The 11,319-nt window shown below is 49.0% G+C and overlaps 3 non-coding genes across 3 annotated transcripts; 1 reads left to right on the top strand and 2 right to left on the bottom strand.

Annotated features, from left to right (window-relative positions):
- The first annotated feature begins 615 nt into the window (after positions 1-615).
- Positions 616-697, top strand: trnas-gcu (transfer RNA serine (anticodon GCU)). Its single transcript has one exon. It is a non-coding gene; the product is annotated as a tRNA-Ser (tRNA).
- A 928-nt stretch (positions 698-1,625) lies between these two features.
- Positions 1,626-1,697, bottom strand: trnae-uuc (transfer RNA glutamic acid (anticodon UUC)). Its single transcript has one exon. It is a non-coding gene; the product is annotated as a tRNA-Glu (tRNA).
- A 124-nt stretch (positions 1,698-1,821) lies between these two features.
- On the bottom strand, positions 1,822-1,894 carry trnar-acg (transfer RNA arginine (anticodon ACG)). Its single transcript has one exon. It is a non-coding gene; the product is annotated as a tRNA-Arg (tRNA).
- Positions 1,895-11,319: the final 9,425 nt, after the last annotated feature.

Below are 11,319 nucleotides of genomic sequence, written 5' to 3'. Positions count from 1 at the left end.
TTTCTGTTGTTTCACTGCTTTAAACTTTGTGATGCTTTTTATATATGTGTTTTATGTTTCAACATGTACAGCACTTTGGATGTAAATGTGCTTTATAAATAAATTACTTACTTACTTAAAGGCAGCATATGTTGCTCTAAAGTCTCAATGTACTTTCCTGCATTAATGCTGCCATCACAGCAGTGTAAATGATATGGTACTGACACAAATCCATTTGCTGAAAGCAAGAGTTTCAGGGGTATTGTTCAATGTTTAAAGGCTTGGTTTTCAAAAAGGATGGGATTCAAACCCATACGTGCAGAGCACAATGGATTAGCAGTCTATCGCCTTAACCACTCAGCCACCTCGTCTCAACCTGCCTAGGAAAATGTGTTTCTGGGCCGATTGGTCTGATTGATCAACACCAGATGGCTTGAACAGCTACACTGCCTTTAAGAAATATCTGGGTGTTTACCAGAATGTGCACACACACTGCATAAGTGCATTATTTGTTAACAGTCAGTTTTAAAGAGAACTAAAATAAAATGAGCTTTCTGCTCTTCAGTCTTTTACAAATCTACAAAATCATCATTGATCAATCAGACCAATCAGACCAGAAACAAGCAGGAAAAGCAAGACGAGGTGGCCGAGTGGTTAAGGTGATAGACTGCTAATCCATTGTGCTCTGCACGCGAGGGTTCGAATTCCCTCCTTGTCGAAAACCAGACTTTTAAGCATTGAACAAGACCTCTGCAACTCTTGCTTTCAGCTCTGTGCAAAATACTGGCACTGCTCACAAAAAAAAAACACAACTGTAACACCAAATAGAAGCAGTTTATCTTATACAGCCATTTTTAAATACAATGTTAATGACATACAGATTAGTAACCACACGTTGTTTAAAGGTCTCCACTTTGTGGATTTGTGGAGCTGGATTATTGTGCATGCATTAAGAGTTTAAAAGGTGTTGTGTTCAACGAGAATATGACTAAAACCTACGCGTGCAGAGCACAATGGATTAGCAGTCCATCACCTCACCATTACCTTTTTATGGGCGAGGTTAATGCCTAAACAGAGCTTAGGGTGAGCTCTCGCGGGTTTTCCTCACAACTCGCAATACAGCAGTGAGAAAACATCACATTTAAGTCTTCTCATTTATTCTCTCCCCTTTTCAGGAATGATACTGTATTAAACACAATTTATACCATGAAAGTGTAAATCTGAACAGTTTAAGAACTTACTGGTGTGGTTATGTGGGTTTTTCTCTGTGTGTTAAACATACTAAAAACATCATTATTATCACTGGTTAGTGAAACATGCAGTTTAGCATTTGCACTTGTGACTTTCCTGAAGCTCCGGCCTCATTTCTGTCTTTTGACCAAGGAGAGAATAGAAAACATTGAAGCACAGCATACAAAAAGACCCTGCCGTGACCCGGATTCAAACCGGGGTTGCTGCGGCCACAACGCAGAGTACTAACCACTATACGATAACGGCATTCCAACCGTTAGCCACGTCCAGCTCACGTCCATTGCTTCCTGATAGACTGCAGTCATAGTCCCAACAGAACAAGCCTCTTGAGCTACAGCAACATGGCACAAATACTAATAGACAAAGTTTTGCTCGAGTCCTATCATAAAGACGAATTCCCATACCGGGAGTCAAACCCGGGCCGCCTTGGTGAAAACCAGGAATCCTGACCACTAGACTATATGGGAAACTGAAGAGCTCGCCATCGGCTGACACCAGCATCAGTCACTTCGACAAGACCTGCATTGTTGGATCTGAGGTACCAAGAACCATACACAAGGAGTTAGAAAGACAAAAGAGGCACAAGGTAACCGAGCCAGCCAGGAGTCGAACCTAGAATCTTCTGATCCGTAGTCAGACGCGTTATCCATTGCGCCACTGGCCCCTGTGGGACTGAGCTTGTGACTTTCCTGAAGCTCCGGCCTCATTTCTGTCTTTTGACCAATGAGAGAATGGAAAACTTTGAAGCGCAGCATACAAAAAGACCCTGCCGTGACCCGGATTCAAACCGGGCCACCTGGGTGAAAACCAGGAATCCTGACCACTAGACCATATGGAAAACTAAAGGGCTCGCTATCAGCTGACGCCAGCATCAGTCACTTCTCTCCACTTTGACAAGACCTGCATTGTTGGATCTGAGGTACCGAGAACCATACACAAGAGATATCTTGCGGCAATCGATTTTTGAGAAATTTTTTTTTTGATATGCTACATGTCCACCTTCCCATTGGAAAAACTTGCACTTGATCCAATATGGCGGCTTTCAAGATGGCGGGCCATGTTCCGGACATAGCCTAAAAGATAGGCCCCCTCACCCATTACTTGCTGGGGTATTCAGATATGTCATTTTCCCTTTCGTTTCTGAAATAAAAGAGTGTCCTAAGACTTTTGACTCACCCTGTACATATTTTACAGTAGGTATAGTGCTGTTGGGATTATATGGTAAGCCTTCTTTTTTTCCTTCTAAGTTATTTTTTTCTTACACTTATATCTTTCAATAAATAAACATTGTTCTTTCTCTGTACACAGGTTATAACAGCGCACAGGAAATTAATTCAGTTTCAACCACAAAAACTGTCTTGGAGAGAGACTCTGTTACTTTATCCTGCAATTACAAAGGATCTGGTACAAATTACCTGCAGTGGTATCGTCAGTTCTCCACATTCAGACCAGAGTTCATTATTCTGGTTAATGAGTATAAGAAAGAAGCTGCAGTTTCTGGGTTTTCTGTAAAGATAAATGAAGATAAAAATTTAGTGGATCTGAACATCTTCTCTGCTGCAGTATCAGATTCTGCTCTCTACTACTGTGCTCTGCAGCCCACAGTGACAGGAAATCATAACATACTGTACAAAAACCAAACACCTAAGTTATATATTTTAGTTGCTTTAAATAAAATATGTATATTTTGGTAGCACTTCACATTACAGAAATCCTCGGTTCGAAACTCGGTGTTGCCTCCGGTTGGCTGGGCGCCATCTAGCGGGCATAATTGGCAGTGCCTGCAGCAGATACTAATTGGCAACCGTATCTGCAGGGTGGGGGCCGGACTATGTGTGGGTGGGTGGGACTTCATACGCTGTGTATGGACCCTGATTGGCGGAAGAAAAGAGGAGGGCTGTACACGTGTCGGAAGAGGTGTGTACAGTGACGTGCTCTCCTCGGATGCAATCTGGTATCTCTCAGCAGCGGAAGACAAAATTGAGTGCGCTAAATAGGGAGGAAAATGGGGAGAAAATGCATGAAAAGAAAAGCATCGAAAGTCTAAATCTAAAGTGTAAATTATTTACTTTATAAAAATATTATACCTTAATATGCACCTCGTTTTAAATAAAGTTTGCGATTCAACCACTTCAACTGTCAAGGCACGTTTGAATGGACCCGATATAAAAATGAATGTTTTTGTTTCCTAAAGTGCGGTTTACTACATGAATATAGACATATACTAAAACCGGATTCAGAATCAAACAACACCGCGTTTTGCTGACACTGATTAAAAGAAAACGGTGTTGGTGTAAGCTTCTAACTCCCGCCTAAAAAACGGAAATCCAATCATGCATTGCAGTTTCTTGTATTTACAGTAAATTTACAGCAAGTTTATCTTTGCAGTCCTTATTTTTATTTTAGTTTCAGACCTCCAAGTGACACTTTCTTGTATTATTTCAAATAAATCAAGCCTTATTTTTTGGACAACATTCTGTTGTGGACCTTGGAGGTGGAGGTGGAGAGTCAGACGTAGCTGCTCAATCACCATAGTGGTTAACAACTGGACAGGAAATAATCACTACAACAAGCAAGCAGTAGTACAACAATAAATGAATGAAATACTATTTCATAATAAACTAACTAAATAAAGCCACTAAACTTTGTACAAGCAAATGAAAAATTTTTACAAATGTACAAAGCTGTACTGTAAACCTACATTTTAAATTAACCAATAATTTCAAAACAAATACATCCCTAATCTTAAATTACAGACGTGATAATCTACATCTAGATTGTTTTCATAAATAAGATTTCTTCAGCTACCTAAACAATATCAGATAAAAAAGAGGAGTTAACATGACTAACTGGATTGGGGGTGGGGAGCTAGATGTGGTTACATACAGTAGAAACAACTCCTTATGTTTTATTTGAACCTGACATTTAGCACAATGATGTTACTGTTATTCTTCATCTTCATTATTGCTGATGATAATGGGAAGTCATATAATAAGCATCATGTTTAATTGGTTGTGTATTAATTTTCTACTACAAACATATTCGCAATATCCAGTTAAAATAAATTAAATGTTATTTATTTATTTTTAGCAGAGGCTGCTGAGAGCATTAAACCCAGTCAAACCAGCGTATCTTCAACTGAAGGAAGAAACATCACACTGTCTTGTATATATGAAGGATTAGAATATGGTCTCCACTGGTATCTGTTATGTGTATGCAGAGAGAGAGGACCCAAGATGCAGAGATTTCAAAAATAACAGATTTTATTTTAAAAGGTACACAAGGTAAACCGAAACGAACAGAGAACAAAGGGCAATAAACCAAAAACAATCCGGGGATCCCGAATAAAGCCGAAATCGTCCTGGCTAACTGAAATATAAACAGAGAAAACAAAAACACACAAAACGGAAAACGCGAGTCGCGAACCCTGTCACTCGCTGGAGCCGCGCCGACACAGCTCGCTACAGCGAGGCTTAGAGGAGGCGGGGACTCAGGCGTCTATGAGGGGGCGCCGAGCGTGAACGCGCTCGGGAAAAACCACCGAGACTTGGTAGAAGGGCGAAAACAAAAGACGGGCTAGCAGGGAGCCCGAACGGCACTGTCACCAGCGTAAGGCTGGGAAGCGGCCGGTAACAAGAGTAATAGAGAAAAATTAGCGAAGCCCGGTATCGAACCTGGGTCGCTCCGGGGAGAGCGCGGCTCGCTAGGCGGGAGCCAATAACGCTACTGAATACCCCGGGGAGTGGATAGCGCTCAAAGCGCTGCTGGGCGAGTGCTGCGGCGCTAGCACTTAGCCGGCAGCTAACCGGCTGACAAAGAGGGGACGCTGGTTAAATAAACAGCAGCGCGAGGGCTGCACGACAGTCGCACCAGACTGAAAATGCTAGGTCTAGTTACCTCGGCCTTACGACCTACCCATCCTGCCACCATACGGCGCCAGGAGAACCACCTAAGCTATAAAAGAAAGAGGCTGGTGCGAGGCAGCCATTAACCAGGTAAGAGAACAAACGGTGCGACGCCGGTAAGCGGGCGACGCCCACTTATATAGTGGACGCGCAGGTGCCGGTCATTCGCACTAATCAGCGTGCTTCTCTATTAGAAGCCACGCTGCTCTTTGTTCTGTAAGATCTGCGACGCTGAGAACAGGTGGTAAGTCCATCAGACGCCGCAGACCCCCTAACAGGACCCCCCCCTCTAGGGACAGCACCCGAGGTCCCAAGACCCGCAGACCGGTTCCTACGGAACTCACGGATCAGTTCGGGGTCCAGGATTTGTCGAGCCGGTACCCACGAACGTTCCTCGGGGCCGTAACCTTCCCAATCCACCAGGTATTGGGTGCTACCCTGCACTCTCCTGCTATCCAGGAGGCGGCGGACCGTAAATGCAGGGGCACCCTGGATGATACGAGGGGCGGGAGGTTGTGGGAGGGGTAAAGCTCCCCCGCTCGCGAACGGGCGCAGTTGGGAGACATGAAAGGTTGGGTGTGCCTTCATCCTGGGAGGCAACTCCAACCTATATGTCACCGGGTTGATCCGTCTGACTACCTTAAACGGGCCAATGTACCTCGGTGCCAACTTGTGTGTGGTACCTTTGACGGGGAGATCCCTCGTCGATAAGAGGACACGTTGGCCTGGCCGAAACGTCAGAGCCGGCTGTCGCCTGCGGTCGGCATTGCGCTTCATGGAGCGCTGAGAGACCAAGAGGGCCTGTCTTGCTTTCCGCCAGGCGGCGCGGCAGCGACGGACATGTTGCTGCACAGACGGCACCGCAACCTCTTGTTCCTGATCAGGAAACAGTGGAGGCGGGTAGCCGTACTGTGCCTCAAATGGTGACATACCCAATGCAGCATGGTGCAGGGTATTGTGGGCGAATTCGGCCCACAATAATTTATCCGCCCAAGTGGCTGGATTCCCTGCTGTTAGGCACCGAAGCATCTTGCCTAGGTCTTGAATAACCCGCTCTGATTGCCCGTTGGACTCGGGGTGATACCCCGAGGATAAGCTGGCCGTCGCGCCCAGGAGTTGGCAAAAGGCTCGCCAACACTGGCTGATGAACTGCGGACCCCGATCCGAGACAATGTCGGATGGGACCCCATGTGCTCTCACCACATGTTGCAGAACAGCCTGTGCTGTGGCCATGGCAGACGGGAGCTTGGGCAACGGAACGAAGAGGCAAGATTTGGTGAACCGGTCTACGATTACCAGTACCACCGTAAATCCCCTGGATCTTGGCAACCCTGTGACAAAGTCCAGTGCCAGGTGGGACCACGGTCTCGAAGGGACTGGCAATGGACGGAGGAGCCCGCGAGGACGCTCTCTTGTGCTCTTGTTAGTAGCACAGACTGCGCAGGTTCGGACTAGGTCCTTGACCTGCCCCTCCATCCGCGGCCACCAGAATTTTCGGCGCAGTAGGATCAGGGTCTTAGAGACTCCTGGATGTGCCGCAAATGATGACGCATGAGCCCACTCAAACACCTGACGGCGAACTGTCGATGGTACGAACAGTCGGTCAGGCGGACCCCCTCCTGGGTCGGGCTCAGCTGCTTGGGCGTCCCGAACAGTCTTGAATATGCCCCAAGTTACAGGGGCTGCTATTTGGCTCGGGGGAATAATGGGAACAGGCTCCGCTTCGGGTCTAGTCAGGTCCCACTGCCTGGACAACGCATCCGGCTTAGTGTTCTTCGACCCTGGCCTGTAGGACAGGGTGAAGTGGAACCGACTGAAAAAAAGAGACCAGCGGGCCTGACGAGAGTTCATCCGCTTCGCTTGCTGGATAAACGACAGGTTTTTGTGGTCTGTCCAAACAAGGAAGGGATGTTTAGCCCCCTCGAGCCAGTGTCGCCATTCATCAAGTGCCAACTTGATGGCCAAAAGCTCCTTGTCTCCTACCGGGTAATTACGCTCGGCAGGAGTCAAACGGTGGGAAAAGAAGGCACAGGGGTGGAGCTTCTTTTCTGGACCCACTCTCTGGGACAATACTGCCCCTACTCCGACGTCCGAGGCATCCACTTCAACTATGAAGGGTTCCTCGGGGTCAGATAACTGCAAGACCGGAGCAGTCGTTAAGAGAGATTTAAGCCTGTTAAAGGCTTGTTGGGCCTGCACCGTCCACTTGAACGGACCCTTGCCCGTCAGGACCGTCAAAGGAGCGGCGACCGTGCTAAAGTTCCGAATGAACCGCCTAAAAAAGTTAGCAAAGCCCAGAAATCTTTGCACTTGGCGTACGGAACTGGGAGTCGGCCAAGCCTCCACTGCTTTAGTTTTAGCCGGGTCCATCTGCAGGGCGCCCTGAGAGATTACGAACCCCAAAAAGGAGACTGATGGGGCGTGAAACACGGATTTCTCCAGCTTGACGAACAAATGGTGGTCGAGCAGAAGCTGAAGAACCTGACGGACGTGCCTGACATGTTCTTTGATGGATCGGCTAAAAATCAGGATATCGTCTAGGTAGACATAGACGTATCGGTCAAGGGCCTCCCGTAAGGCCTCATTGATAAAGCGTTGGAAGACCGCAGGGGCATTCATTAACCCAAAGGGCATCACCAGATATTCATAGTGTCCCGTGGGCGTAATGAACGCAGTCTTCCACTCATCCCCTCGCCGGATACGGATCAAGTTATACGCGCTGCGTAGATCCAGCTTCGTAAAAATGGAAGCCCGCTGAAGAGCTTCAAAAGCTGTGGCCATCAGCGGCAGCGGATAACGATCCTTAACCGTTATAGCGTTAAGACCTCGATAATCGATACAGGGGCGCAGGGTCCCATCCTTCTTTCCCACAAAGAAGAATCCCGCCCCAGCTGGGGAGGTCGAGGGTCGGATGAACCCCTGATCGAGCGCCCCTCTGACATACTCCTCCATGGCGATCCTCTCCGGTCCCGACAGGGAGAAGAGGCGCCCCCTAGGAGGAGAAGTGCCAGTAAGCAGATTGATGGCGCAATCAAAAGGTCTGTGTGGGGGTAAGTCCCGCGCCCGGGACTTACTAAATACCTCCTGTAGGTCATGGTACACAGGGGGCACCCGGGTCAGATCAGGGGCCGCCTCTAAGGACGCTGTTGGGGCCGATGACAAGCTTGCTGGCAACAGGCAAGCATCTTGGCACCTAGTACCCCACGCAAAGATTGACCCGGTCTGCCAGTCGATCTGGGGGTTGTGCTTCTTAAGCCATGAGTGCCCCAGTACCACTAAAAGTTGGGGAACCTGGGTCACTAAAAAGGTGACCCGTTCCTCATGACTCCCCAAACGCATCGTGAGAGGACACGTTTGATGCGTGATTGGACTCCCGGCCACCGCCCGGTCGTCCACGGCGTGAACCGCAATGGGGACCCGTAATGGCTGAAGCTCAATCCCCCACCTGTGTACCAGGTTGTGGTCAATAAAGTTTTCCACCGCGCCTGAATCGACACAGACTTTGAGATCGGTGGACCCGGACTCCCAGCGTAGCAATGCGCTGAGAAATAGGCCTTGCCCAGGGATGGCGGAGTGGCACGCCCTCGACTCCCTACCACGAGAGCGGCCTACTCGTTTAACCGAGGGCGAGCTCTCGTGGAGGGGCCGGATGGATGTTGGGCGCCCCCCCGGGTTGACCCTAGTTGCATGGGCTCCGGGCCCTGATCTCCCGAAACGGCCCGGGGCGGACCTTGAGGCCGGAAAAAGGGTTGGTGGGACCCTCGCTCCCGGACGCGTTGTCGGAGTCGGGTGTCAATTGAGGTTGCTAGGAGATAGAAGGCTTTGAGAGATGTGGGAAGATCTCGAGCAGCCAGCTCGTCTTTAATTCTTTCTCCTAGCCCGCGGTGGAAAATGGCGACTAATGCTCCCTCGTCCCATCCGCACTCAGCCGCCAGAGTGCGGAACTCGATGACGTATTCGGCGACTGAGCGTCCCCCCTGGGACAGTTCGAGCAGTCGCGGACCCGCTTCCCTCCCCTCGGTGGGGTGAAAGAAGGTATCCTTCAGGGCCTCCCTGAAGGCGGCCTCGGAAGCGCACTCAGGGGCACCCTGCTCCCAAAGAGCTGTCGCCCATTCTAGGGCCTTGCCGGTTAACAGGGATGTTATAAAGGCCACCTTGGAGCGCTCCGAAAGGAAGCGGGAGGGCTGGAGCTCGAACGTGAGGGAGCACTGTAGGAGGAAGCCTCGACATTTCTTCGCCTCCCCTGAAAAACGTTCGGGGGGCGGAATGGAGGTTTCCACTCCTACAGGAGGAGCCGGAGGAGGTAAAGAAACGGGGGGGGGGGGCCGGGGAGCGCCGGGCTGGCCGCCAGGTTTGACAGCAGCCGGGCGATCTCAGCAACCTGCTGCGTCAGCTCAGTGAGGGCCTGTTCGTGCCTCCCCAAAGCGACCCCCTGATGCCGGAGGGCATCGGCCATGGGCGGAATCTCTGCTGGGTCCATGGTGGTCGCACCGTACTGTTATGTGTATGCAGAGAGAGAGGACCCAAGATGCAGAGATTTCAAAAATAACAGATTTTATTTTAAAAGGTACACAAGGTAAACCGAAACGAACAGAGAACAAAGGGCAATAAACCAAAAACAATCCGGGGATCCCGAATAAAGCCGAAATCGTCCTGGCTAACTGAAATATAAACAGAGAAAACAAAAACACACAAAACGGAAAACGCGAGTCGCGAACCCTGGTCGCTCACTCGCGGGAGCCGCGCCGACACAGCTCGCTACAGCGAGGCTTAGAGGAGGCGGGGACTCAGGCGTCTATGAGGGGGCGCCGAGCGTGAACGCGCTCGGGAAAAACCACCGAGACTTGGTAGAAGGGCGAAAACAAAAGACGGGCTAGCAGGGAGCCCGAACGGCACTGTCACCAGCGTAAGGCTGGGAAGCGGCCGGTAACAAGAGTAATAGAGAAAAATTAGCGAAGCCCGGTATCGAACCTGGGTCGCTCCGGGGAGAGCGCGGCTCGCTAGGCGGGAGCCAATAACGCTACTGAATACCCCGGGGAGTGGATAGCGCTCAAAGCGCTGCTGGGCGAGTGCTGCGGCGCTAGCACTTAGCCGGCAGCTAACCGGCTGACAAAGAGGGGACGCTGGTTAAATAAACAGCAGCGCGAGGGCTGCACGACAGTCGCACCAGACTGAAAATGCTAGGTCTAGTTACCTCGGCCTTACGACCTACCCATCCTGCCACCATACGGCGCCAGGAGAACCACCTAAGCTATAAAAGAAAGAGGCTGGTGCGAGGCAGCCATTAACCAGGTAAGAGAACAAACGGTGCGACGCCGGTAAGCGGGCGACGCCCACTTATATAGTGGACGCGCAGGTGCCGGTCATTCGCACTAATCAGCGTGCTTCTCTATTAGAAGCCACGCTGCTCTTTGTTCTGTAAGATCTGCGACGCTGAGAACAGGTGGTAAGTCCATCAGACGCCGCAGACCCCCTAACAGTATCGACAAAAACCTGGATCAAAACCAGAATTTCTGCTGCTGATTTATGAAGGTACTGTCACCCTGGCTCAACCACCTGACCCGAGAATGTCCATCAGACTTAACAAAAAGGAAAAGAAAGTGGATCTGGAGATCAACCCTGCTGCAGTTTCTGACTCTGCACTCTACTACTGTGCCATGAGGCCCACAGTGATATGAACTTAAACTGTGCTGTCCAATAAGCCTGTTTGTTCAGAGGAGGGAGCTGTTAGCATGTTTACATTTAACTGCTATTTGACTCCCAACATATGATGACATAAATACTTTAAAGCTCTTTGTATGGTTGACTGTAAATGAGTCAAAAGCAATAAGGCACATACTGTAGATGCATCTAAAAATATTACCAGTCCTATTCATCATAGTTTATTACCGATTCCCATGTTTTAAAGACTATGAGGGTAATTTTTATTTTATCCGACAACATAATCTTATCAAAGAGTATTTTACCAAAACACACATCACCCAAACACTAATTATACCACAATAATAACACAATAAAACCTAAAATGTATAAATACTAAATACTATTATTAAATACTACAGAAACAAACCTAAGTAATGTTCTGTGGCCATGATGGAGAGCTTCATTATAATGTACTGTACACCGATGAGGCATAACATTACGACCACCTTCCTAATATTGTGTTGGTCCCCCTTTTGCTGCC

The sequence above is a fragment of the Trichomycterus rosablanca genome, chromosome 4 (genome assembly GCF_030014385.1).
Source record: "Trichomycterus rosablanca isolate fTriRos1 chromosome 4, fTriRos1.hap1, whole genome shotgun sequence".
NCBI lineage: Eukaryota > Metazoa > Chordata > Actinopteri > Siluriformes > Trichomycteridae > Trichomycterus > Trichomycterus rosablanca.
This window is presented reverse-complemented; position numbering and strand designations above follow the sequence as displayed.